Here is a 26011-nt window from a genome sequence, read left to right on the forward strand (position 1 = left end):
TCCGGATAGGAAATTGGATACAATTATCACAATGATCGCGAGAACGCGGATGCAAGTTTAAGTAAGTAATAAAGGAATCGTGAAAATAAGTCTGGAGGACCACTCGATTCATCCTTATTTTATAAAATATATAAGGATTTTTTTCAGAATCGTAATATATATTTAAAGAATAAGAATATTTCGAAGAAGACAATGAAATTCACAATTGTGAAACAATATGTTTGGTGAAATGAAAATAAGACTTCTCGGAATTGTGGTAAATTTGAAGAAAAAGATTCTTCTGACGTAAACTTTTCCTTTAGATACTCCATTTTTTTTTTTTTAGAAAATTGTGTCTTGAAATTCGTTCACTCATCGAATAAATATAATCTACGTTATTATAACAAATATAACAATTTTAAAAAAGTAAAATATTATAAAATTAAAAATGTATCCATCCAACATAATTTCCAATGCTTCATAATAAAATAATTTTTATTTTCCAATTTTCACTTTTCAATTCCACCAATGTATCACGATTTCGATACATCCTCCTACCAATCTTTCACTCATTAACTGTCGCATCGTTACTCGAAAAAGCTTAACATTTGAAAAGAGCTAATGGAAATCGAAAACTACTTTCTAGATACTTGAAATACCCTCTTCTTCCCCCTCGCCATTTTTCGCGAAATTTAATTTCACCTCAAGCCGCGCATCTATACGTGACGAAATTCTCCTCGATTCCCCGTTCGTTCGTTGAAAATTCGATAAAAACCGAAACGAAACGCGATTTCTAGACTGAAGAAGAGGACAAAGAAAGAAGAAGAAAAAGAAAAAGGGGGGGAGCGCGGTTGCTTTGGCTTTTTTAATTTTAAACTTACGATTCCCCGCAAAAGTTTCCACGGGCTCGAAACCAGTGGAAATTGCAGCTTTGTTCCCAGCTGCGTTAACGCGAGGTATTTTACGAGCACGATGCCGGAATTTAATTTAAGGCAGGAACCGCGTCGCTCCGTCAAAGAGAGGAAAAATTTTGGGGAAAAATGAACGCGCGCATGCGCTCAGAATGTTACGTTTGTTTCGCACGATGGACGAACTCGAATTAAGATAAGATAAGATAAAGCGCGTGATCGAAGAAAAAAAAATTGATGGAACGTGAAGTTGAATAATTTTCGGGGCGAGGATACTTGTTTTTGAGAATGAAACTCTGGAGAATGGGAATTGAAATTTTGGATTTTCGTATTAGGGTGAGAATGGAACTCTGGAGAGTAATTCGTGAAAGCTTTACTTTCGAATCGGGACACTTGAGAGTAAAATTCTCGAGAATGGTTCGGTGTCAATGCACGCCGTGGACACGTTCCTTCTTCCCGACCGTGTCTACAATCCATTTGCAGGGTTATAAAACTTTCACGAATCACTTTCGCGAGAATTCTTTTTTTTTTGGTTTAGACGAAATTTTTATTCTTAAAATAGATTTTTCACTGTGAAGAGTTGCAATTATTTTTCACCGGCAGACAGGCACAGTTCGAGATAATGGTTTGTTAAATTATTTGGTTGGTGAAAAATATTCGTCTAATCGCTTTCAAAAAAAATCTTTACTTCAGCTTTGCTTCTTCATCAACTATCATCGACGTAAGTTACATTATTTATTCTTTCTTCTTTAAGCTTGAAATGTCCTGTCCAACATTTCGAGATGTTACAACAAGAGAAGAAAGAGTTTTTATCATTTTCTTCTCGACTGTCCTTGTTAAGAAAAATAAATTAAATCTGTGCAAGGCACATAGGGTCTTCTAACTTTATTTAAAAGTTAAAGGGCGCATAGAACTTAAATTGGATAACAGGATTGGATAATACATATAACTGTACGAACTGAGAATAAACGAAAGACGTAAAATAAATTCTTACGGCTATAAAAAAAAAGAAGAAAAAAGAGAAAGGAATAATGGAATATAAAAGGAAATCGAATAACGTTTTCGAAATACATACTCGAAACATTTTTGACGAAATGCCAACCGAGTTAAGCGATGGGATGGAAGCCAATAAATACCCCGCTTGTCCCATCCACGCCCTGGAAAGAATTTCGAGAAAAATCGCCACGTGCACACCGCTCTTTCTTTGCGAATTTGTTCCATCGCTCGTTTTAAACCGGTATTTTCCAATGTAGGGCGTATGCTCCACACGAGAAGGCAATTTGAATATTTCGTAGACCGATTTTACCTTCTTTGGTTAAAACGTTTTAACGTTTCTTCTTATTTTTCGATATCACGTGCTTTTTCATCTGAACGTGAATTGAAATGCTTTTTTATTCTCTTTTTATTGTTATTTTGAATAATAAGAAACATTTGAATTTTTTCTCTCTCTCAAATAAGATTTTAGAATTGTAATATATTCAATATAATAAATATTTATCAGTTCTTTTTATTTTTATTTTATATATAATTATCCAAAATCTCCAAATTCTGATAAATAAATGTATATGATAGTACGAGTATTGGTATCGCGGTATTATAACATCAGTACTATAAATAAATAATACCAGAAGTTATCATCAAATGGTAAATTAAACTCTCAGAGATTCGAATTCGAAGAAAAACTCTAATACTTCTTTATCAACGAGGCTAATAATATCGATCATTACCACGAACGATCTTTTCCTATAAATGCAAACAAACTTCAGTTCTCGTAAAGGAGTGCAACTTTCCGAGAATATTAACGACCTTTATCGATAAATGGCATTACGGACCATCGGTTCATTTAACGTTACACAAACGAACGGTTCAATAATGGAAATATCGATTATGTCCTTTTACGAAAGTTCGGATCGAGTCTAGCTAAGATTAGCCAGTTTTCTTCCTTTGAGTCATTAAAAGACATTTTTTTTTTCCTCTCATAATACGGGAAAAGAAATGAAAAAGAAGTAGAGAAAATTTTTTGGGTAAAAGCTTTTTTGGATAAATTGCTCTATGCAAAGCGAATAATCGATCGATCGATCTTTATTTTGTGACGTTTGAGGTTATGTTTTATAATTCGATGCCAATATACGAATTCACAATTTGAAATTTTAATTTTTCTAGCTTCTTGAAATTTCTCATTAACATTACGAATAACATAAAACGAATGATAAAACTTCATTTTATTCATTAATAAATTTCGAGCAGTGTCACATTGCTATTAATTCAATCTACTTCTTGATGATACATCAAAATATACGTTTCAATATAATCGATATCACTTTGCTTAAATCCTATATTGTTAAAAATCCCACTATAAATCTTGCCTCCTCTTCAGACATTTCAATCCGAAATAACTCATTGGACAAAAAAAATCTTATCTAATCTAATCCATAATATCCATCTCGGAAGAATTGGATTTCGATCGAGAGAAAATGAATGAATCGAGTGACAGTTACTACTACGAAGGAACGTTAAAGAAAGGAAAGAAACGGGGCAACGAGATAAAAGCGTGGTATTTGTTTTAGAATTCCTACGCTTTACCGATGTTCGAAGTGGCAAAGCGTTTGAAATCTGAAACGAATGCGCATAAACCTTCATCCCGTGGACGCTGGCCAAGGGAAAAAGAGATGGACCGATACACAGGGAGCATCACCAAGAGGGAAGCGAAGCCACTCGAGCGTGATTAATCATTATCTATATCCCTCTAAGGATCATCGAAGGGTGCCACCGGCCCGTTGTTACGTCCACGCACCCCTGTTCTTCCACGTGACACCGTTTCAGGATTCGACTATCGCAACCTGTTGTGTACAATGTACACAGTAAATGATAGATACAGAGTCGTTTTTATCGTTTCTTGAAACTGATTAAGACTTATAAGTATTCGTGTTTTATTTGTTGTTCGTTATTTAATGTATTTGTTAAATTAAAGATAGTTCTGAATTATTGCCAATTATATATTAACCAAGTGATCAACTTAATTAAATTTTGGTTACATATTCCTCTACATAAACGTTTCAAATATTATAATTTATCGCATACAATGTAGATACATATTTTTATATTTTTCTTGAAACTATGTCAAAAGTAAATATTTTGTAGTTCATTATGTAGTTGTTGGATAAATGAGTTCTGAGTCATTATTAAACGATATATCAACCAAGTATTAACTGTGACCAATGTAGTTTAACTTTGGTTATTATATTGGAATCAGTGGATTTCTACGTGGCAAAATTATTATTTGATATTTGTTTGTTATTTGGTATTTAATCTACTGTTGTAATTATTAGTTGAGACTCTAAAGTGGTGTAAAGTGGATTTCGAGCTACTGTACACAATCAAGTATTAACTTGATTATCAAATTGCAATCATTGGATCCCTCTGCTGGCAAAATTATTATTTGCTATTTGTTTGTTATTCGTTATTTAACCACTATCGATTGTCATAATCAATGCGGTCATTAGCCGAAGTTTATAGTTTAAGAAACATTTTGATATCAATACACAGATTTCCAAATGGCATTCATCCAAATACTAACCACGATCAACATAACTATAATAATTAAACTAGGAAATCGGATCTTACAAAGATCGTTGACACGTCATTCCTTCTATTTCAAAATTATCACTTTTGTTAATATAAATACCAAGTAAACTAAAAACTACTTTACATAATACAATGCAATTTAACTTAAACTTTAAGACTTGCAAAATTTGTCTAACCTTATATAAATCTTATACAAATACATTTGAGAAAAATTAAAATTAAAATTAAAATTGTTGCTCTCGAAAGAGTTTCTTCAAACAATAGAGATAGACGTTGAATGCAACCGTCCAAGATTAACAATCCTTATTACGTAAATACATTTAAAAGCAAAATTTTCAAAATTTATCTTCGAGAATTATTTTCCACTAAAATAGACATTGAGAGTGAAAATTATTATGTTATCGAACATACTTGCACTCTAAATAAGTAGATTCCAACAACACGCGTCACCACTATAGTTTCTCCTCCCCCGAAAAATATCTCCCAAGGTGATTCCCTACTATTCCTACGTGTACCTCGAAATACCTCGAAGCTCCCTAGTACAAGGCGTTCTGAATTCGACCGAATTCAATTCCATCTCGTCGACGCTGCGACATTTTTCTCCGCAACTTTTCACCTCTCCCCCCCTTCCCTGTCGATTTAAAACGGATTACCACCGCGAACAAAGTTCGCCAACCCTTCGAAAAATGTTCTCTTTTCGACGTGCGAAAACGTAATTGACGTTCGAAACGTTGGTCCGTCGTCACTGGATGGATTTTTTAATGATGTTGTTGCTCCTCGTCTTCACGGCCATCGAGGCCATTAATTCCGTTAGCAATTTTTACGAGCTCTTTCGTGGCCGTCATATCGTCGACTTCACCTCGCGAGGCTTTTAGACCGTTATCTATGTCAGCTCGGGCGTAAAGAGAGTATGGCACCTTGGAGAGTCTGAAAATAGAGCGAGAAATTGATTTTTTATATAGATAATTAGCAAGTGAATTTTTTTATTAATTATCTATTATAAGAAATTCCAGTTTTATCTTATTTAAGTAATTTAATCCTTTCGGATAAGAAAAAGTTGATGAACGTTTAATTGTAATAAATTGTAGAAAAGAATTTTAATCTTAATCTTTTCGCAAAATTTATCGAATATTTAACAAATTACACGCGAAAGAAGAAATTCTCATTTACTTTATTCGTTTTTAAATATCTTAGCTCTTTCGAAAATAGAAAAATCCTTACGATTATATCATTCTTATATTTTCACGATACTCGACGAATCATCATTAACTCTTTCTCGAATATTTTATCAAAGTGTGTCTACTACGGAAATAATAAATGCTTTTATTATTTTTATAACTTTTCAATGTACAAATAAATTGTACATTAGCGGAATTATTAATACCATTAAATACATACCAATAAATATCATCACATTTACGCTCTCGCATTTTCGATTGATCGTCGAAACGGCAATCACGAGCGAATGGAGATTAGCAAAGATTTAAAATTCATCTCGACAGGATTAACTCGATCCACTCGAATCGAAGATAGCATGCAAGCATCCCACCCGATCTGAAATATACAAGGCAATTACCGCAAGCAAGAGGCAACCGGCGATGTAAATTTTTTACCAATTTTTTTCCTCTCTTCGTGGTAGGTGGCTGCGGTGGCCTAGAGCTTTGTTAGAATGTTCCAAGGGGTAAATCCCAGGTCGTTTGCCGTTCCATTACCGTTTCGCAGACATTGCAGCCCTACTTGCACCACGGGCCGGGGCTGAATGTATATCGTTGACATGGCTGGCTGACTGCATAGTAGATCATCCGCGCCACAACCCGCCATACCCCTATTCAGAAACTTGCTTACAGAGCGCTGACAGTCGTAAGTAATCTTGTTAACTAATCTCCTCGAGATCCCCTGGATATTTTTACAAGGCGTGCGCATACGATTTTCCGCTTCGAGATGTCTTGCTCCTTGTTTTTTTCTCCAATTTCGAGATCGCTCCACTCTTCTCTCATTGCTTCTATCTCCACCCCTTCGAGGTTGGAAATTATTTAGGGTAGTTACCTAGTAAGAACACATTTCCGAGTTATTCGTGGAGGAACGTTTTATACAAATTGATGTTATTCATCTACTTTTTTCTTCTTTTTTTTTTTTTTGGATTTATACTTACTGGGTAGAATTAGGTCATAAGGATTATTTATTTGTAAGTTTTTAAAATAATATTGAAATTTGTCATGAAAAATTAAACGGACGATGATGAAAACTTTGGAAACGGAAGAAAGAAGTTCGTTTCGTGAAAATGGTCGAAAAATAATTCATGGGAAAAATTAAGCAATGTAATATTAAATATCGAAAAATTATTTCTTTTATCATAAAATTTTTAAATGGTTAAAAATTTTATAGAAATTTTTAAATACGAAAAGATATTTTTAAAATAAAATAATTTATAAGGGATGATTTAATGTATAAAATATTACGTAGAAGTTTTTTTTTTAAGATTATATGAAGGGCAAGTTTGTCTTTTTAAATGAAATCATTTCTTCTAACTATTAATCACAATGCAGATTATCATTAAAAAGTACTCGTTGCAAAAATTATCGTATGCACCTAATCGATTATCAATCCAATTTTCCTATAACGATCTAACTTAATTTTTCCAATTCTTTAATTTATAATAGTTCTTTTCCTATATTTTTTACTAAAATTCCAATTTCTATATTACGTATATTATCGTACAATCAACGTTTTTTTAAAATAAAACTCTCCTTCCTTTAATATTTCACGCTCAAACTCGATCTAACATTACCCCAAAAATCGTTAATTGAAAGCGGATGAGAGAACCTGAAAACATTGTCAGAGATGCATATATTCCTCTTCCGATAATATTCCAACACGTTTAAACGCTTTACGGTTTATTTAGTCGAGGCTAGAGCTTACAGTTCAGATATTCCATAAATGTAGAAAATAAATAGTCGGCGAGCAAACACGGGGGAGGATAAATTTAGTCGAAGAGGGTTGGGGTCGCCGAGCGTTGGTTCAAAGTAGAACCGCCCTCCACCTTTTTCTGATTGTATATTTATTTGATTCCGCCGTTTCTCGCCTCTCGCATCGAACGCCACCCTCCCCGCCTCGGGGTATTTTCGAATCAAGACGGTACGCGTTGACGAGAAGTTTACCCTATTTTCGCATTTAACGGCCCCCGCGCTTTAAAGTGAGAGACTGGGAAGGATGCGGCTCTGCCATCCAAAGATATTTCCACGAGCCATCCACGAGGAATATTGCATCGATACGACGTCGTAAAATTCGATGACTCTCTTTCTCTCTTTCTTCGATCTTCGTCTTTCTTCGTTCTTCGATTTTCATACCCTTTCCAAGGGAAGAGGGAGAGGGCCACTGCGTATAAAAAAATAAGAGAATCCTCATGAGATCAGCTCGATCCCAATGTTGCAACGAGGGATAAAATATGGAATGTTGGGCGGGTCGTGAAAAAGTCAGGATCGTTCTAGTCGCAGTTACTTAAGCCACTACTATACCTTAACTGCCCTTGCCTCGAGTCCTCTTTAGTTTATTGGCCGCAAAAGCAGCAGCTGTCGATTCTTCCTCCTGAAAGTCGAAAGTCGCTGGTACGGTTATTGATTCTTTTTTTTTCTTTTTTCCTTTTTTTTTTTTTTTTTTTTTTTGAGTGCACGGTGAAATATTGATGAGAGAAATAGGTAGTATAAACTTTTCTCTTACCCGAGTGCAATACATAAATTTTCGAATCGAATCGACAAATGGCTTCTTTGAATTTTCTTTTCCTCTTTTGTTCTTTTCTCCCGAATGAAAAATAGAAATATCATTTCACTTACAATCGTGAAAGTGGAATATCGTATAGCCGAAAATCCTCCACGAGTGTAACAGCATCATCCATCTGAAAAGAAATGGAAAATATTGTTCGTTAGAAAAATCAATTTCATTCTTTGGATAAATTCATTATTTTGATAATAATTTTTTCTTTAAATATATATTTAATATCTAACATTTTCAAACAAGTAAATCACAAACCAGATATATAAAAAATTTAATCATTACTTTTAACAATCCATATATTCTTTTTTTTTAATAAACATATAAACAATGAATTCTATCTTATGAACGTAACAATTATGATAAAAAAAATTAACAATGAATAACAGTTGCAGACTAGAATTGTGCAATTTTTGTTCGCCAGAAAATGGAAAGGAAATAGAAGATGGGAACAGGAAATACAGGAAAGATAAAAGGTTGTATGGCAAAGCATAGTGCGTTCGACGTTTCCCCTATCGAGAAACGTTACAATCCTTCCGGAACGTATGCACACGAACAAATTAAAACGCGTCGTGAAACATGGAATCGTGTCGAGTAAGCGCAGCTGCAGCTAAGCACGTAAATAGAGTACACTCGCGATACTATGCGTTGAATTCATAGCCTCAGGCGCGGAGAATTCCGTGTGACGAAAATCTCTTTTTCCGTGCAACGAAGGCACGTTGTAGGCTCTTCCGATTCTTCCGAAAAACGATCCACTATGGATTGTTGGCACGCGTAACGCGATCGTCAACGTGTCAACAGGATGTTCGATGTAAGGAAGTAGTCAAGTTTCGGTATGTGTCGTCTTTGATAACAGAGAAGTACCTCTTCGGATACATTTAATGTGTCATAAGTAGACTGGAAATATTTGTACAGTTGAAACGTGTTCAAATATTCAACTAATATGTGAAGAATATTTCGTATTACGTAAAAATTATATTATTGTAATTAAATTATGTAAAATATATACACACATTATGTATGTATTTTGAATTATTGTAACTTTTTATTGTGAAAAATCTCAACTTGATAGGCATAAACTATGCAATTAACCTTAATATTAAAACATTATACATGTAAAGTGTAAAAATATAACCTCCAAATATTCGGAATTGTAAAATTTAATTATTGCTACTATCGCTCTTAGGAAGAGAAAATATAAATATGATTTTACAATTATGATGCAATATATTCATCATAAAACGATCAAAAGAAACAAATATTCATTGATTAAAATTATAATTATTCTAAATAACGGTCTCAATACGAAACAGCGTCTTTAGCCGATCACGTTCGATTATTGCCGAGTTAATCCGAAGTCGAATCGTTACATGCCGATTTCGCACGACTTTTCCCGAACTCGTAATCCCAGAATTCCATGCAGTTTTATTAATTTTTAACAAAATCCTGTTTAGTCTTTCTTTACCAAACTTGCATTTAATTTTGCTATGTTTTTCATTTTCAAAACAAACATGACAGAGAAAACGTTAGCAGCGTCAGTATCAGAAAGACCTGTGGTAAGCTGCCGCTTATCTCGAACATAAAAATAAACAGAGGCTCGAGCGATAATTTCTTTCACGGTGACTGGACTCGTCTTTCGCAGAATGCCCGGCAAGAGACGAAGGCCAAGTTTCACGAACGCGTGCAGGACAGCGTCAGCGTTATCTAGGATGCCGAGGGTAGAGTACTCTTTCATTTGGTTGGACGGCTGCAGCCCGATATGTTCACGCAGCTGTTCTCATCAACCGTATCAGTCCGAGCGAAAGAGAAGGGGATAGTGCGGATACAGAAGGGAATAGCCGCGAACAAAACGCGCACAGTTCTTTGCAAAAATCAGAGCCAATAGCGTCCCGTAATTTTGTCGAGGAAAAAGGCCACGCAATGGTAGTGTGCTAGGAACAAAGGATACATCGATGTACCAGTAACAGTCAATTAGGAATACGTTGGTATATAGGTATATGGTTAAGAATGCGACATATCCATCCATACTTTTTCGCTATTGAGCTATTTCGCTTTTTCGCTATTCCCTTCCCTCTTTTATTTTTATGGTTATTTTTTTCTTCCTTCTTTTCTCCTTTTTTCTTCCTTCCTTCCTTCTTTCCTTCGTTCATTTCTTCCTTCCTTCCTTCCTTCCTGTTTTCCATTAAAGAAAGATGAAATATCGACTACAGCCGGATCCAATAATTACAAACTGCGCTCTGTATACGCGCGCGCGCACACAATTCCGCGAGGCTTGATTAAAAAGAACTTGGCACTGGTGTATAACCTTAGTACTTGCTCCAAGAAATCTATCCCCCGTTCCATAGAAAAAATTAATACCGTGTCCGAGTCGCATCGAATCCACGATTGATACTTCATCGTAGAAAATAACTCGAATTTTCGAACGAGGATTCGATTGTTCGAGAAGAAAGATCGATAAAATTGCACGTAACGAGAGGTCGCTAATCGAACGCAACTTACAATTATCATTCATCGATTACTCGAAGAGTTTCTTTTTTCCAATTATCGTCGTTTCGACTCATGATTATGCATGCACAATAATTGGTTTCATAAGCTATAAAAGTTAACTTAGCGAAAGCTCGCCTCTGAATAGATCCGTTTTTGCGACGAAATATTTTTTACGCTCCGATAATTCGCCATTCCCATCGCTTAGTGAACTTTGTGCGTTCGGTCACTGTTCAACGTTGATTACCTTTCGTTCTCGCAACATAACTACCTTTCGTGTACACGCGGTGTAGCGCATAAAACCGGGATATTAATCTAAGGGTTTATAAGATTGCGATTGCATTTACGTTTTTCGAAATAATATTCTAACAAGTTCGAGCCATTTATTGAATTTATTTATGAATTATTCGAAAAATGAAATGCGCGCGATATTAATTATTATATTTCGTTTTGACGAAATATTTTAATAGTTTTCATGCGTCCTTTAAATTTTAACTTTTTTCTTTTCATTCTAAAAACAATTATTATTCAGTAATCAATTTTGTATAAAATAAAATTATGTATAAGTAATATTAACAATATTGAAATATATATATATATATATTTTTTTTTCCTTTAATGTTTATCAAAATTTATATTTTTCAGAAATTTTCAAGGCTATTTTTTTATAATTATGCAATATTTTTGTTAATTGCAACAGTAATATCTATTCCTCAATAATAATAATTTCAAAATATTCATATTCCTCTTTATAAAATTACAATCCAATACTCGTAAAAAAAATTTCATAAAACTTATATTAAGAATTAAATAGAATTTATTCGTATATTATTTCCAAAGTGCAAAGGATTAAATAAAATTAAAAATCCTATGTGTCTTCAGAAATCCTTTTAAAATATTATAATATAATTATTATGAATGAGAAGGATTATAATTTCTGAAATATATAATTTTTATTTTTCTCACATTGGATATTATTAACATATTATTAAATTCATCCGAAACCATTTCACTATTTCTATTAATTGCAGAAATAATTCAATCTTCAAAAAAAAAAAAAAAGTTCATTCCTTCCCCCAGAATTACCCTGTGCATAAATCTTCCTGCACAGTAATTTACACGACCTCCGCGGCGAGCCGAACGAAATTGTACAGATGTAAACTTGAACGCGATATCGTCTCGTCTGGGAGCGATTAAGGTTAAAAAGCGAGGGAGCAAATCGTGGGCGGTGGCTACGGTCGAATCTTTCTTCAGCGGTTGTCCTCGTTCCCCCTAACCGCCTACCGCCCGTCTTTTCCCACCACTATTCCCTCTGTTTCCATTAGAAAACGTTCCTATGCCCGGTGTACAGGATAAATAGTTTGCACGAGAGAAAGAGTTTTCCGCGGCGGCAATTTATCTCGAACGTTACGCAGCTCCATTAAGGGAAGATAGAAAACGGCGAGCGACGGGAGAGGGAACTCTTTCAATTCGCAAGAGGTTGCCAACGGTTTAGGATTACGTGCATACCTATCTATATACGCTATATCTACAAAGAATATACACGCACAACTATTTATATATGTATATATTCGTAGTATCTCATTCGGCGGTTTACGAAACGTGTTCCGAAGAAATGATTTTTTCCCACGAGAAAAGGAGACTGAGAATCTTTTTCATCCTCGAGTCGGGCTTTTCATCCTGGAAATCCCGTCGCGCGGACCGAAAAAAGAGGAAAGGGTTTCAAAGCGATCCCCGATAATTCTTGGAGAAAACGTTCGGTCGATAATTCCGCGCGAGACCGATAACGAGCACGCTACATTCTATCCGGAATAGAATTTAATAAAGAGATCTAGGTGGCTGATTACGCTTGAAAACTGAAGGGAAACAGGCTGTCACCGGTTCCTGCATTTTTCCGCCATTTTTCGACGGTTAATTGTTGCCCGCAACTTATTTCTCTGGCGGTAGCTCTAACAACGGAGGGAGGTCAGATCGAGAGAGAAATACAGAGACTGAAAGAGAAAGAGAGGTCTGCACGTACCTCGACGCCGACGACAGCAATTAAAGTTACTCTAATTGCAATGACCGTAAACAGCCAACGCATTTCCCTGCGCGCCGCGTGACGGCCGCTGAAATTTCGTTGAAATCTTTCCTTCGCGCGAACGAGCTCCAACTACCCTGGAAAACCGGTGTTCCGTTGATTCGTCCAAGCTACTTACGAGTTAAACCAGTATTTCTCAACGTGGGGCGTATCCCTCAAGGGAAATTCGAATAATTTTGGAAAGCAATTAAAAAATGATGTTGCGTTTGTCATTGATATAATAATAATAATAATAATAATAATAATAATAATAATAAAATGATTGACTATTGTAATAGATGTCGGTGAAGCGTTGAAGTGGGACGTGACGCAAAAAAGTTGGGGAATATTGGATGAGATGCGGATAGTATGCGGCACTTTGTAATCTCGCGGTGTTTTTATTTTTTGACAATTGTTTAGATTTCACGTTTGCAATTGAAACGAATAAAAATGAATGAAATAATCGAGATATGCATTAAAATTCTAAAAAGAAACGGAATAAAAAAATATATTGCATTATTACGAAAGAGGACTACTAGATTTCGAGATTAAAGTTCGGAATAGATCGGGAAAATTCGGGAAGGATCGGGCAGGATATTGACACTTCCAAGATTCGATTTGAAACCATGAATGAAAGTCTAATTTCGGGTGAGCTCGGCAATGATCGGGAGCGATCGGCTCGAGGGCCTAGCTACGTATTAAAGTTTTTAGCCGATCATATTTATTTATCCAATTTTTAAATCGAATTTTTAATCTGAAATTTTCTCCGGAAACGATCCAACGCATTCTTAATAGGAATACGAGATCTGCACGATCGTCAATCGTCTCCATTTAACGTTAAAAAAAAGCTTCTTCTCGTAAAGTTGGATATTTGGAAATTGGCCGGGAACGAAATGGAAGAAGCATGCGTAACGTGAAGTAAGTTTGAAGAGCGCATCGTTCGATAGAGCGATGGGAGGGGAATATAGTACAACTGTAAAGTGGTACGTTTCTGTCAGTCGCACCGACTCATCGATCCTAGTTCGGGTGGTGGCGGTGTGTTCAATTAATAATTTCACCCGACGTAGACGCGCGCGCGTACAGTTCAATTATATTCGGCGAGTTTCACTCGTTGATCATGGAATAATATCAGCCGGATGCAAATGTGTGACTATTAATTACACGACCGCAGAAACTGCAGCTATATACTACTATACTATACTCGTGTCCAACTTTTACTCGAGACCATCCATCATCCGACCACGGTGAGCTCGTGCCACCGATTAACCGAAAAGGCCTCAAACAACCACTTCTCTTCACGATAACATTTCGATTCTGCTCACAGGGATTGCTTCCCAACCGCTTGTCCAACTCTCTTTGATCCTTATTACGTCACATGAAAAAATTACTTTCCAGAAGAGATTCCAAGCCTGTTTCTCGACTCTTTTCCCGTCTCTGATGTTTGCCAAACGAGAAACTTCAGCGTGCAAGGACCAATCAGTCCAATTCACACGAGCACGACCATCCATCGGCGATCGAGCTCGAGCTTTAATTGCTTTTGAAGTTAAATACAAATCGACGCCGCGCATCGGCTGGCAGTTTGACAAAGCGTTAAAATTCCTCGATCCCGCAAAAACGATCAACCGATACCCACCTCGTGTCGCGTGCACGACTCCCCGTAAATTGTAAATTCCTTTAGGTTAGCCACGATTGGTCAGCCTCGTTTCCTCGTTCGAGCGAATCGACCGACTTGCTTTTTAATCCCACGATACGCGATAAGTCGCGGGATGAAGGAGGAAGGTGAAGGGCTATACCAGGTTAAATATTTGTGAACGGCAGGTCTCGCGAAAGCATTTCATCTTTGCCCTCCGCTTCCGCCTTGCTTGATTAAAAACCGGTAACCGAGGTACACAGCGCAACGTGAATATTCGCCCACCAGGGAGATCGTTGCACCTAGATTTCCCATTGTAACCGACCCCGACTACAAATCGCAATTAACGATTCGCAATTTTCGATATTTCCCGGGGATTATACGCGAATTAAGCCTCGATTTTCCTTTCAACCCTCGAAACACGTTAATCCGGGCCAACAAAATAGCCCAATACATTCGCTATATCCCCAATACATTTAATTAGCGATTTTCAAATCGCGATAATTCGAAAATTATTCGATTAGTATTCGGAGGATTAATATATCTATTAATGTATCCTGAAATAATGGCGAAATAAAAGGGGGAGAGACAGAAAGAGAAAAGAGGATCCTCTCGTCCCCTTCGATGTTGCGTTCCCTTCGGATTAAAATTCAGCGTACGCGGTGGTAAAGGGTAAACGCGCAGATTGATCCAGCCAGGAAAACCGAGCTTCTTCCTCGCCCGGCTCGGTTCCACGTCGCTCGGGGAGATTACGGCTTAAATTAAAAGGGATTTTCGTGCGTGCACGATGACCGAGTTAAGCGAAAGAAAAATGTTTTCTCTCTCTCTCCGTCTATCGATCCCCTTGCGTAACGAACGTACAACGTCTCCACATCGGTCGGCCGGTTATCAACCTCCTCCTCGTCCAACGTCGTAACGTCTTTCGTAATCGCCCGTCCTCAGGATTTTACGTAATGTAAAATTTTTAAGAAATCTTCTCCCGACGATTTAATAAAACCCCAAATCTCTCTCGATCCGGGGAAGGAACGATCGTCGAAGGGATCGAGCATAAACTCGGAGGATCCAACGGTGGATGTGATGATACGGGGCTAAATGGGCGGCGGACAGCGTGGAAGATCGATCGATCGAGGTTAGGCGGTGCCGGTTAAACGACGGCCCTTTTAGCAAACTGGTAAAGTTCAATAAAACGGCAAAGTAGGTACGAGTGTTCGGGGAGGTTAGAGAACAAAATATATACGCCACTCGACGATCACGAAACTTGAACGCGGCCTTTCCTTTCTCTCCTCCCCCGGGGCGCCCTTTTCCCGGAAGAAACGAGCGAAAATCGATCCGCTTTGGAGAACGACCACGATTACTTCCCGCGTTGTTTGCCGTTACTTCTCCTCCCGCCCCCCTTCTTCTCGCGCATCTCGCGTTTAAGCAAGCAAATCAGGAGAAGGATGGAAGGACGAGAGGAAAGATTGGAAAAGAAAAGGATTTTGAGGACCTTTATTTATCGCGTTCTTCTTTCTTTTTTCTCGATCGACGAAAACCCAAGTACAATGATACGCGCGACCGGCCGCCGATCGATCGATACAGTCGGATGGATGGATTGCTGGATTCCTCGAATGGAACGGGTTGCCCTGATACGGGGTTACCGCCCACGCGAATCGGGAAACGATCGAATTCGGGGGAAGGAGGGAGGGGGACTGGGTCGAAGAGGGAGGATCGATGAATTAATCCGACCGATACGATCGAGTTTTCCGAAGGAGGGAGGGAATTCAAAGATCCGAGTAAATTGAAGCAGCATCCAGAGAAGTAAGTAGGTAGCTCCAAGTGGCAATAAAAATGGTGGGTCGAGTATCGACTCGGACTCGCGCAGCGGCTGCGGGCGAGAGGCACGAAGAAAGAAAGAAAGGAAGAAAGAAACGAGAAAAAGAGAAGAGAAGAAAAGAAAAAAGTAAGGGAAGAAAGAGAGAAGAGGGTGGAAAGGAACGATACCGTAAATGCAGCCCCGAGTCGACGTCCTGTTTCTCTTCTCGTCGAGTTGTTCCTTCGGCTGAAGACCGACTAAGCTGGTTTACAAAGTGAGAGAAAGAGGGGAAAAGCAGATGGAGAGAAATAGCGGGAGTTGGGAAGGAAGGCCGGGGATGGATAGGGATTGGGAGTAGAGAAGGCGGAAAATAGATATATACCAGGGAACGATCTAACTCTAGGATAGCGTGCAACATCTCCCTTTCTCCCTTCCTCTCACTTCGAGCACGCAGTCAAACACACGAGGAAGAGGGGGGGATATACATACATACATACATACACGTAGATTCTGGCGAGAGACGGCGTGAGATCGCAGACGGCGCAGACCGTAAATTCGAGCGCGTCCGTCGGTGTTGGAGGATAGGCCGCGGACTCGGGGTGCTGGAGGGAAAAGCAATCAATCTTTGAGAGGCAGATGAGTGCAGGAACCTAAAATATAGGGCAACACAAATTTAGTCTGGCTGCCGGTCCACGTCCACGTGTCGACGTGAATGCGCAACCGCCCGGGTTTGTAATCGATATTGCCGACAAGGCACCACGCCCTGCACCTGCGAGATGTGCGGGATATGCAATGGTACCGAACGCTCCGGGATCCGCGTCCCTCTCGCTCTTCTCCTCCTCCACCACCTGCTCCTCCTCCTTCTCTGTCTCCCTTCCTGGTTTCAACCCCTCTTCAACTTCGTTCTCTACCCTCTTGTGTCTATACGCTTCTCCCCCTCACCCCCCTTTTCTTTCCATCCAGCTGGCCCACCCAGCACCCGTCTCTCTTTCTCTCTCTCTCTCTCTCTTTCTCTCCTTCCCTCTCGGCCTAGTTATCCGCCTCTTCTTCTCCTTCTCCGTCCATCTACTTATCTATTTATCTATCTTTGTCGCCGGAGCAACTCCGATTATCTGCTCGGTTCTGCGCGAACCCGGAACGCTCGTCTGGGGATTTTGCAGCTTCTGCGTTGGCACCACTGCGGGAGGACGCGGGACCGTGCGTACACACGCTCGGACAGAGAGAGATTGATACGGCTATGCGGATCCACGAAACGCGATACCGAAACTAGATTCGTGACAGCTACGTTACCGTGCTATGGTAATGCAGGGAGAATGAGATAGAGGGAGAGGGAGGGGGGCAGAAGGTAATGGGCCGATATTTTATTTCACGTTTGCCTCGCGTTCACCGCGGAATCGGATGAAAATTTAATAAGGGTCAACGAGAACGCGAAAATATCAGTACGCCCCATTTACGCCGTGTTCCCGGTGTAATCGGGGAACGGGCGCGTTTAACGGAAAATTGCACGCCGCTTTAAAAATACACGGCGACGACGCGCTCGCGATTTCCCGCGCAATCGAATTACACGTCCGAGCTATTTTCGGCTAATGGAAATAAATTATAGACTCCCGACCACTTTTGCCGCTTTATAATGCACCGATTCTGGCTATCCCTTCCTATCTGATCGCACCATCCGCCACCCTCGAACCCCTCGCGTATAAATAGTTTCAACTCGTATTCGATAATGCTAAATCGAATGAGATCCCGCCCAACACCTGGCACACGGAATAAATGTTTCACCAATCACTCCCGCTGGTCTTTTCAAATCCAACGATCGTTTCCGAAATTTTGATTGAAAATGTAGGAGAGCGTTATAATATATTCGTGGACCACCTTTGGAAGATCGATTCTAGACGAAGAAAAATCATATGTGAAAAAAAACTAAAAAGATTAGTTTTTAATTCAAAATATGCAAATTCTTTTCTGAAAATACAATTTCTCATTGTATTCAAATTTTATTGTTATATCTTCGAATTAGAATAAAATCATCTTCTTCTTTATCGTATGATAATTATATAAAGTGTTAATATAATATAATATTCGTAGAATACTTTCAAATTTAAATTATTTATAATATATATAAATAATAAATAAATTTGAATTAATATACGCTGACAGTTGGTATATTACAAAATATACTAAATATATAGTCAAAATATACAAATTTTTAATATCTCTTATATAAAAATAAATTAAATTTTCATTTATATTCCCACTATAATGCGATATTTATATATTTTATTTGTCTTAACTTCTAAAATCGACTCTGCAAAAGTGTCCTAGGAATAAATTAACACCCTATATAGGTCTTTTCACAAAGCGATTGATCGACAAAATTGAGGAAGATATTATACGATGCATCAGAAAGGATGAACCGCGGCCATTTTAGAAGCAGCCCATAAAGAGTTCGTTCTAGTTTCTTCGAACGGGTCATCGAAGTTTTCCCCGATCGGTAACGCCCTTGTCTGAACCGGACAGCGAATAGGTCGAGAGAGTTACGTCAATAGGCGATGTACGTTGAAAAATATTCGATGTCTCGGCCTGTGCGCGACTATCAAATGGATTGGATTGATCTTTGCTCGCTCTCACGCTCGTAAATCCTTCCTGTCCACCCCTGACTACCATCAATTACGCGTATCTATAGTTTATAAGTTAATACGAACCGCTGTTCGTTGCACGCTGAACTCGAATTGGTCCTAATATGCATTCAACTTTGCATTTGACAACCGTTCGGTAACATTCGGGATCGGTGGGGATAGTGTTCGGATACATGGCTACGATTGGTCCCGAATAACACCGAATAATGCCGAATGTTACCGAACGATATGTTTAGAGAAATATATTTCAGCTCGCTTTAACGCATGCATGCGTTATAAAAATATATAGAAATTGTATTTTTCTTGTTTTTATAATAATAAAAAAATCGATGAGAACAACTGATGGTCATATATTTGAATACTACTGTAATTATTTATGTTTGTTATGCGATCGTTGAAAAAGACTGATTAAACACGTTTTGCGCAAACATAAAGAAAAGAAAAGACAGAATGAAAAAGAAAGAGGAGTGTAGAAACTGTAAGATCGTTAATTCCAAAAAGACAGTCACAAGCGGAACGCGACACGTTTGCATAAGCAGCTTATGATTCGTAATAATGCAAAAAGCATTAGAGCTTCGTAAGAAAAGCTTTCTTCCGTTGAAAGTGTGAAGCGAAGATGGGGCTAGAAGAAGAAAAAAAGAAAAAGAAAAGAAAAATCATTGTTTCGCTTCGATTCGATTACACCGGGTCATAACCGTGAATTTTTTCCCGGGATCGTTAGGAACGTGAGGCCGTTTAACGTTTCAATTTTCCGCGTTTGGACGAGAAGGGGGAGAGCTTGGTCGTTTTTACGTCGTGTACACGTTGTCCTATGGGACACGAGCGTAAAACAGAGTCGTTTGTTAAGCCGTTTTAAGCCACGAGTAGAGATACGAGCTAGTTAGGAAAACAAAGTGGTATAAACACGTTGAGTAGCCGTGGCCTCGTGGTTTACGAGACACGCGATTCCGATGTTTCACTCGATACCATCGAGAATTTAATATACATACTCGGATCGATTCGAGCGTTACAAGCGCGACGACAAATATCCCCTTCTCTCTGGTCGAGACATCGATTCCTCCCTATCATCGCGTTCGTTAAAATCGAAAGCTAACACCGCCATGCAACGAGAATTGTTCCTACTCTCCGTTCTGGTGTTTATTTGCACACGGATTGAGGGTACGGATAAAAATCCGATCCGGTGAACAAGTGTAAAAAGAGAACGAACAAACATGTGGAATGGGAAAAGGTATAGGAAATTTCTTTTTAGGTTTACCTAATTTGTAACTCAAACGTTTCTCGCGTCTGTATTCATCGATTTGAAGACGAAATATTCCCGGATATGAGGACTATATGGAAATAAGCATGTACAAGGGAACGGGTGCGTATAATGCCAACTGTGCCGCATCAAAGTACCCCGTGGGATATACATGTAAATAAGTGAATATTTCAGAAACCGCACAAGGCGGAGACCTACGAAATATAACGGAATTCTGGGTCGTAAACGCTTGGAACAGATCGTGGCCATATATCCGAAAAGATATATTCTCACGAATTGGTCGATAAGAGTGAAAAATAGAGAATTTTGACGATGAAAGTAAAACATACGAAAAAACATTATTTTTCTCATAGTTCGTAAAATTTTTTTTTGGAACAAAAAATTTAAATTTTATATATGCGAATTTATAACTAATTTTATACTAGATGATGTGCTGACATAACCAACAGTATCTAAGAAGTAATGAAAGTGTAAACGGTGGTCATATAAGAGGATCAGCGCTTCGTTTCTTAACAAGTATAGCTGCTCTATTCCACGATACTAAAGTGCCAATTATTTTTACGTCGATTTTACCGCGACCTCGATAATCGTGATGTGGCATGGATGCAATTAGCGAATCGAATAGAGCTCAGATCGAATGGGATCGAATCGAATCCTATTCGATGATTTCCACTTTTGCGAAAACATTCCATCGTAGTCCGCGAATCAAAGGCATCGACTAATTACGAGATATTCGAGTACCAGATATCGTAAGGGCCGTTGTCGTTGAGCTCCTTCCTTTATACCGAACTGGACGATGCAACCGATTCGCTTTGATCTCGGACGGTTCCCCGTTTATTTCGAAAACTTTTCGTCCATCGGGAATACGAACTGGAATTCAACGATTTGCAGGAGAATCGAGCAAAAGCTATGCGCTTGTCGAGCGAAAAATTTAATTATTCTCGAAACAGAGTCAGAGAGGACTCTGATAAATTTTATTTCACCGTTACACTCGTCGACGGTCTGTGGGTCAAGCACGAAAACTCGCTATTTAATTATACGAGAGAGAAAGATGAATTTATAAAGAGTAAGTTTCCTAATAGTGTAAAAACATAAATAAATCATCATTCACTTGTATAAAAAAATATTTTAAATAAAAGTTATATATTATATAGGTAATAATTTAATGTTATATTAATAATTGTCTTAACATCAAGACATAATTTTCATGGTATAGATATTATTTCACATTATATCTATTTATTCTAAATATACTCTTTGTATAGATATATTTGGGATTAACTTGAAAGCTCGACATGTTTACTGATATTTGATTTTCTTGATTATTCACTTTCGTATATCTTCTATAAGTTTAGCGTCATAATGCGATTTTTGTTTAAAATATTTTCTTGAACGAATTATTTAAAATTATGTATATCAGAGAAACTCACCCTATGCAACGATGTTGACTTGATTCCTTTGTTTGTAGCGATGCACAAAGAATTTCACTCGAGATAATTAAAACAGAAGGCACGAATTCGTTGATCGACCGATACGAAAAAAATGAGCCGTTGGGTATCTTGCGTAGGAAACATTCAAAAGTTTCTTCTAATTTTTCACAACACTATTATATATATATATATAGTAACTAGCTACAATCGGTATTCACATTTCAACATATATATATATTTGAATTCACTTTTCTAATTCATCCAACGAGACAAAAGAACGCAAATTATTTTTTTCTTTGTAACATTCACGCGAGGAAATCAAATGGATTCCGACGAATCGCCATATTTCTTATTTTCTTTACCAATTCGTTCTGTACTCGTTGCGCCTTCTCTCGTTATGATCGAGAACTATAAATAATTTTCTCGACCAATCATCTTAAGTCTTAGAAGAAAAGAGCTACGTCTTGTTCTAGTTTTCTCTCTTTCTGTGCTCATTGCTCGAGTTTATTGAAAAAAGAGAGAAAGAAATAGAAAAAGAGAATTGACGAACGTCTGAGAAGCGCGTTCTTCTCGAGCAATTTCGTCTCAAAGGGAGCGGAAACAAATATGCGTACGCATACGAGCATTATTGTTCGGGCCACTTGTTCCACGAATTCCAAGCTCAGACTGTCTGCCACGTGAAATCCCGGATCTCCGTTACCTTGTTATTCCGTTACCAGATTCACACTGCATCATCAATGGCTTGTATAATGGATTATACGAAACCGCAAACCGTTTAATTCCACCATAGGCGTAACGTTCGCGATTATCGTGTAACACACACTGGCTGTTATCGCGTGTCCGTTGGAGAATTTTAGTCCAAAGCTTGGGGAATCTTCGTCATGAAGCGTCGAGTTTCGTATTCGAGAGAGAAAGAGAGAAAGAGAAAGAGTCTGGGCGCGAAATCGTTAAAAGGCCCGAGGCGAAAAGAAACGAGCAGAGTTCATCGGCTGCGACGCCCACTTTTTTTCCCGCGGTGAGGCCAATTTTTCCTCGAGTTAATCGCCCGATGGCACGCAGTGTTTTCAGGAAACGTTCGTCAGCCACCCGATATCATTTTTTTTCCACCGAAATGCGTTACACTATTTTCGTAAAATATATTTTAAATAACGAATTTTTTTTTTAATAGAATGCAATTAATTTTGATCTTATATGAAAAATATGATGAAGAAATGATTAAAACCGCAGAAAACTAGGAATCATTATGAAAAAGCAAAGTTTCAGAGCAAGAAATTCAACTTTCGTAAATCTTTCAACATTCTCCCATTAACCCCACTACTGAGAAGGTTTACGTGGCAGATTACAGAAGTTTCTGAACCGTTTAATTTCACTGTGCGAACATTATGCCATGGTCCTGTTAGTCAACAACATAATACGTTCTAAGCGTGTTTCGCTCCAACAACCAACGAAGTTTGCCAACGTCATTAAGAAAAGCCCGGCCCGGTCAATGAAACTGATTGTAGAACAATTGTAACGCGACTACTGTTCGAAATCGTAAATGGAACAGGTCAAATAATGGTCGGACATCGGTAGCGGAATGGGATTTTCCAAGGCGCGAAATGAGAAATATTCACAAGCGTTTACGTTTATATTCGTTGTCAGCGATATTTTAGACAGTGGCGAGACACTGGAGAATTCAATTCCACTAGTTTACGATTTTCCATTGTACACTAGCTCGACAGAATTAAGATTTAATTTACCTGAAGAGAAAGTCAATTGAGTACAGCTTTAACAGAAATCATTGCCTTTGCGAATTTCTGATTCGATACGAATTCAATTGATCGTGCTTCCGTTAATAATTTTCCAGATAATCGAACATACTCTCTATCGTTTAATAATTAAAATGTTGTTTCGACGAAAAGTGAGAAGAATATTTTGAAACTTACAGTTTCTTGCATTTCAAAATCCAATATAAATATAAGCTAAGTACATGAAATTGACTAATTGAATTGACTAACTTCGGATTTATTCGACAATAATCGGACACAATCGGCTAAAGAATCGAACACGAAGGATTGAACCGATCATGTCCGATTATTGCCGAATCTATACGAAGCAGTACCTCGAAAAATTCTTCGAATCCTAACCAATACGAGAGTATTGAAATTTCGCTTTATCCCATTCAAATTTTTCCAACATATTTCAAAGAGTTAGAACACATTTCTATTAATATATGAATACAGTTACGAGTATCGGCCCAGAGACATGTCATTATAGTCACAAATCAGGAATATTTGTCAGGAAAAGAGAGATGCGCGCACTGAGGGGAATGTACGATAACTGAGCGATTAGTTATTAAAGAAGGGTGAAGACAGGAAACAGAAGTAATTTCAAGCGTGTCGATTACCCCCGGCAGAATTTCTCTACCCGCATACCTACCTGAAAGTCTCGCCACGGGCAAGTCCCTATAGAAATACCGTCATTGACTATCATCTATTCGAGGCCCTCTTCGCCTCGGGGTTATTTTTCGTATACTACGAGGAACTAGGCCACTGGAAACCGAGTCTTTTTATCTGCACGCCGTCCATTTTATGAATTTTATGAAACCTCGGGATGGGTACGGAGATGAAAAAGTTTCGCGGGCTTTAATGAAACTTCGGAGAAAAGTTTCGTCCCTACCTCCCCTCTCCATTCCCTATCCTGACTCGTATATCTTTCCACTGGATACAGACACGTGTATTCGCCACGATTTCGCCTTTTGCGTTCTCTTGCGTTTTCTCGATCCACCCACCTTCATTTCCTTCCTTCCTAACCTCAACTTCGTTTCTTTCTTCATAGTCCTCTCTGACTTTGCCGGGTTCGATCGTCAACGATGGTCGGGTAGAAGGTTAAGGAGCACAAAAATCGAGTCTTCGTGATGAAACGAGTCGAGAAATAGCCGAGATTATCAGGGGATAGGAATCTATCGTCGTAACGGTTCACGGGCTCGTTTACCGACAAGGATCCGCGCAACGTTTCGCAGACATGGCAGACTCATCGAATGTGTTAAACGCGGACTGGTGGTGAATAGTTATACGGAAAAAGAGAGAGAGAGAGAGAGAGACAGAAAATCGACGAGGCGTGACCGTCACTGATTGCTAGGTGCAGCGGAACGTGACGGTTTATGAGAAGAGTGGGAACTAACTTGGAAAATGGCGCTCACGAAATGGTTTACGATGCTGCGTTCAGCATCATTCCACGATTCTGTCGAGATTTAAACCGAAATTTAGAATTGTTTTTCGGATTTCGATCGATTTTAATATCCTCATCGAAAAATATTCTTCCAATGGAATTATTATTTTTTTCTAAATAGAATTCGAAAATAAAAATTTCTCCTCTTTCGATTGTGCCGTGTTTGGCAAAAAGCAAGATAGAACACGGGTGTGAAAAATCTGATAGCTCGTAAAAAAGATACACAACGAAGTATATAAATATTGGAATATACGATCGAACAAATCCATGGCCGATAGGATGTTTACACGGCTCGATTGGAAATAGGTATTAACGTTCGATAATGCCGTAGGTATCGAAGTTTCGTTTTATATCATTCGGTTGGGTAAAAAGATTAAGAAGTTTTCCGATAAAATGGAACGATTTCGGAATGGCATCACCGCTTTTTGCTTACGACCGATTTACCAAACTGTTGAACTCACTGCAACCTCCTGAACTAATGGTACCGTTGTCCTTTATATCGTGCATGCTTTTCACTTGTTTTTGCAGCTACATCGAGACTTCTTGTTCCATCTAGAAAAGATCAAATATCTCATAGATTCGAATACGAATATGCACTTTTATTTTATAGAGTGAATAACATTTTAGAAAATTAAATCAATGATTTTACTATGTAAAATTTATTAATTTACAGTTTTAGATCGCACCGAAAGTATTGAATTACAGAAAAAAAATATTTCAATATTTGATTGTTAAAATTATACTATGTTATGTATTATGTACTATGCACTATGTTTTAGGTTATTGATTATTATTAGATTATGAATTATCGATTTGGAACTCATTTTAATTAATTAATCTTATAATGACATCTCATTATTTTTAATGTAATTGAGGTATCATATAATTTTGAAAGCTACTATCGCAAGTTTTATTTATATATTGATAATTTTAATCGATTCGTACATGAAATTTTTTTAGTTTAAACTTCAAAGTCTCTTAATTAAATTGTAAAATAAGGGATTAATAACAACAACAAAAATTTATATAGAATCAATGTTTGTAAAATTAATTCAAATCAGGAGATTCAAAGTATAATTTTTGATAATTATCGACGATTCGACTAAATCGACTTGGCTCATTAAAAATAATCTAACTCATCGGAGAGCAAAAAATAATAATAAAACATTGTAAATGAGGCATAAAATGAGCGTTTCTCGATAATACAAGTCTCGATAGCCTCGCAATTTTTGTAGCAATGTTCGCCGCTGTGTTCCTTCTCTCTCATGTAAT

General features: G+C 37.9%; 1 protein-coding gene and 1 long non-coding RNA gene across 50 annotated transcripts in view; one reads left to right on the forward strand and one right to left on the reverse strand.

Annotated features, from left to right (window-relative positions):
• The window catches only part of LOC107996428 (disintegrin and metalloproteinase domain-containing protein 11), a 78472-nt gene that overhangs the window by 20033 nt on the left and 32428 nt on the right, over positions 1–26011 (forward strand). The window lies entirely within an intron of this gene.
• LOC107996431 (uncharacterized) lies at positions 1760–24574 on the reverse strand. Of its 8 annotated transcripts, XR_009830951.1 has the most exons (8): positions 24300–24574; positions 21530–22650; positions 8190–8364; positions 7988–8057; positions 7631–7847; positions 6086–6518; positions 5871–6026; positions 1760–5399 (listed from the first exon to the last, which is right to left on the reverse strand). It is a non-coding gene; the product is annotated as an uncharacterized LOC107996431 (long non-coding RNA). The 8 variants fall into 8 exon arrangements; XR_009830949.1 differs by lacking the exon at positions 21530–22650 and having other exon boundaries at positions 24300–24570; XR_003697368.2 differs by lacking the exon at positions 24300–24574 and having other exon boundaries at positions 7392–7847; positions 8303–8364; positions 21530–23491.

This window comes from Apis cerana, linkage group LG8, assembly GCF_029169275.1.
Source record: "Apis cerana isolate GH-2021 linkage group LG8, AcerK_1.0, whole genome shotgun sequence".
NCBI lineage: Eukaryota > Metazoa > Arthropoda > Insecta > Hymenoptera > Apidae > Apis > Apis cerana.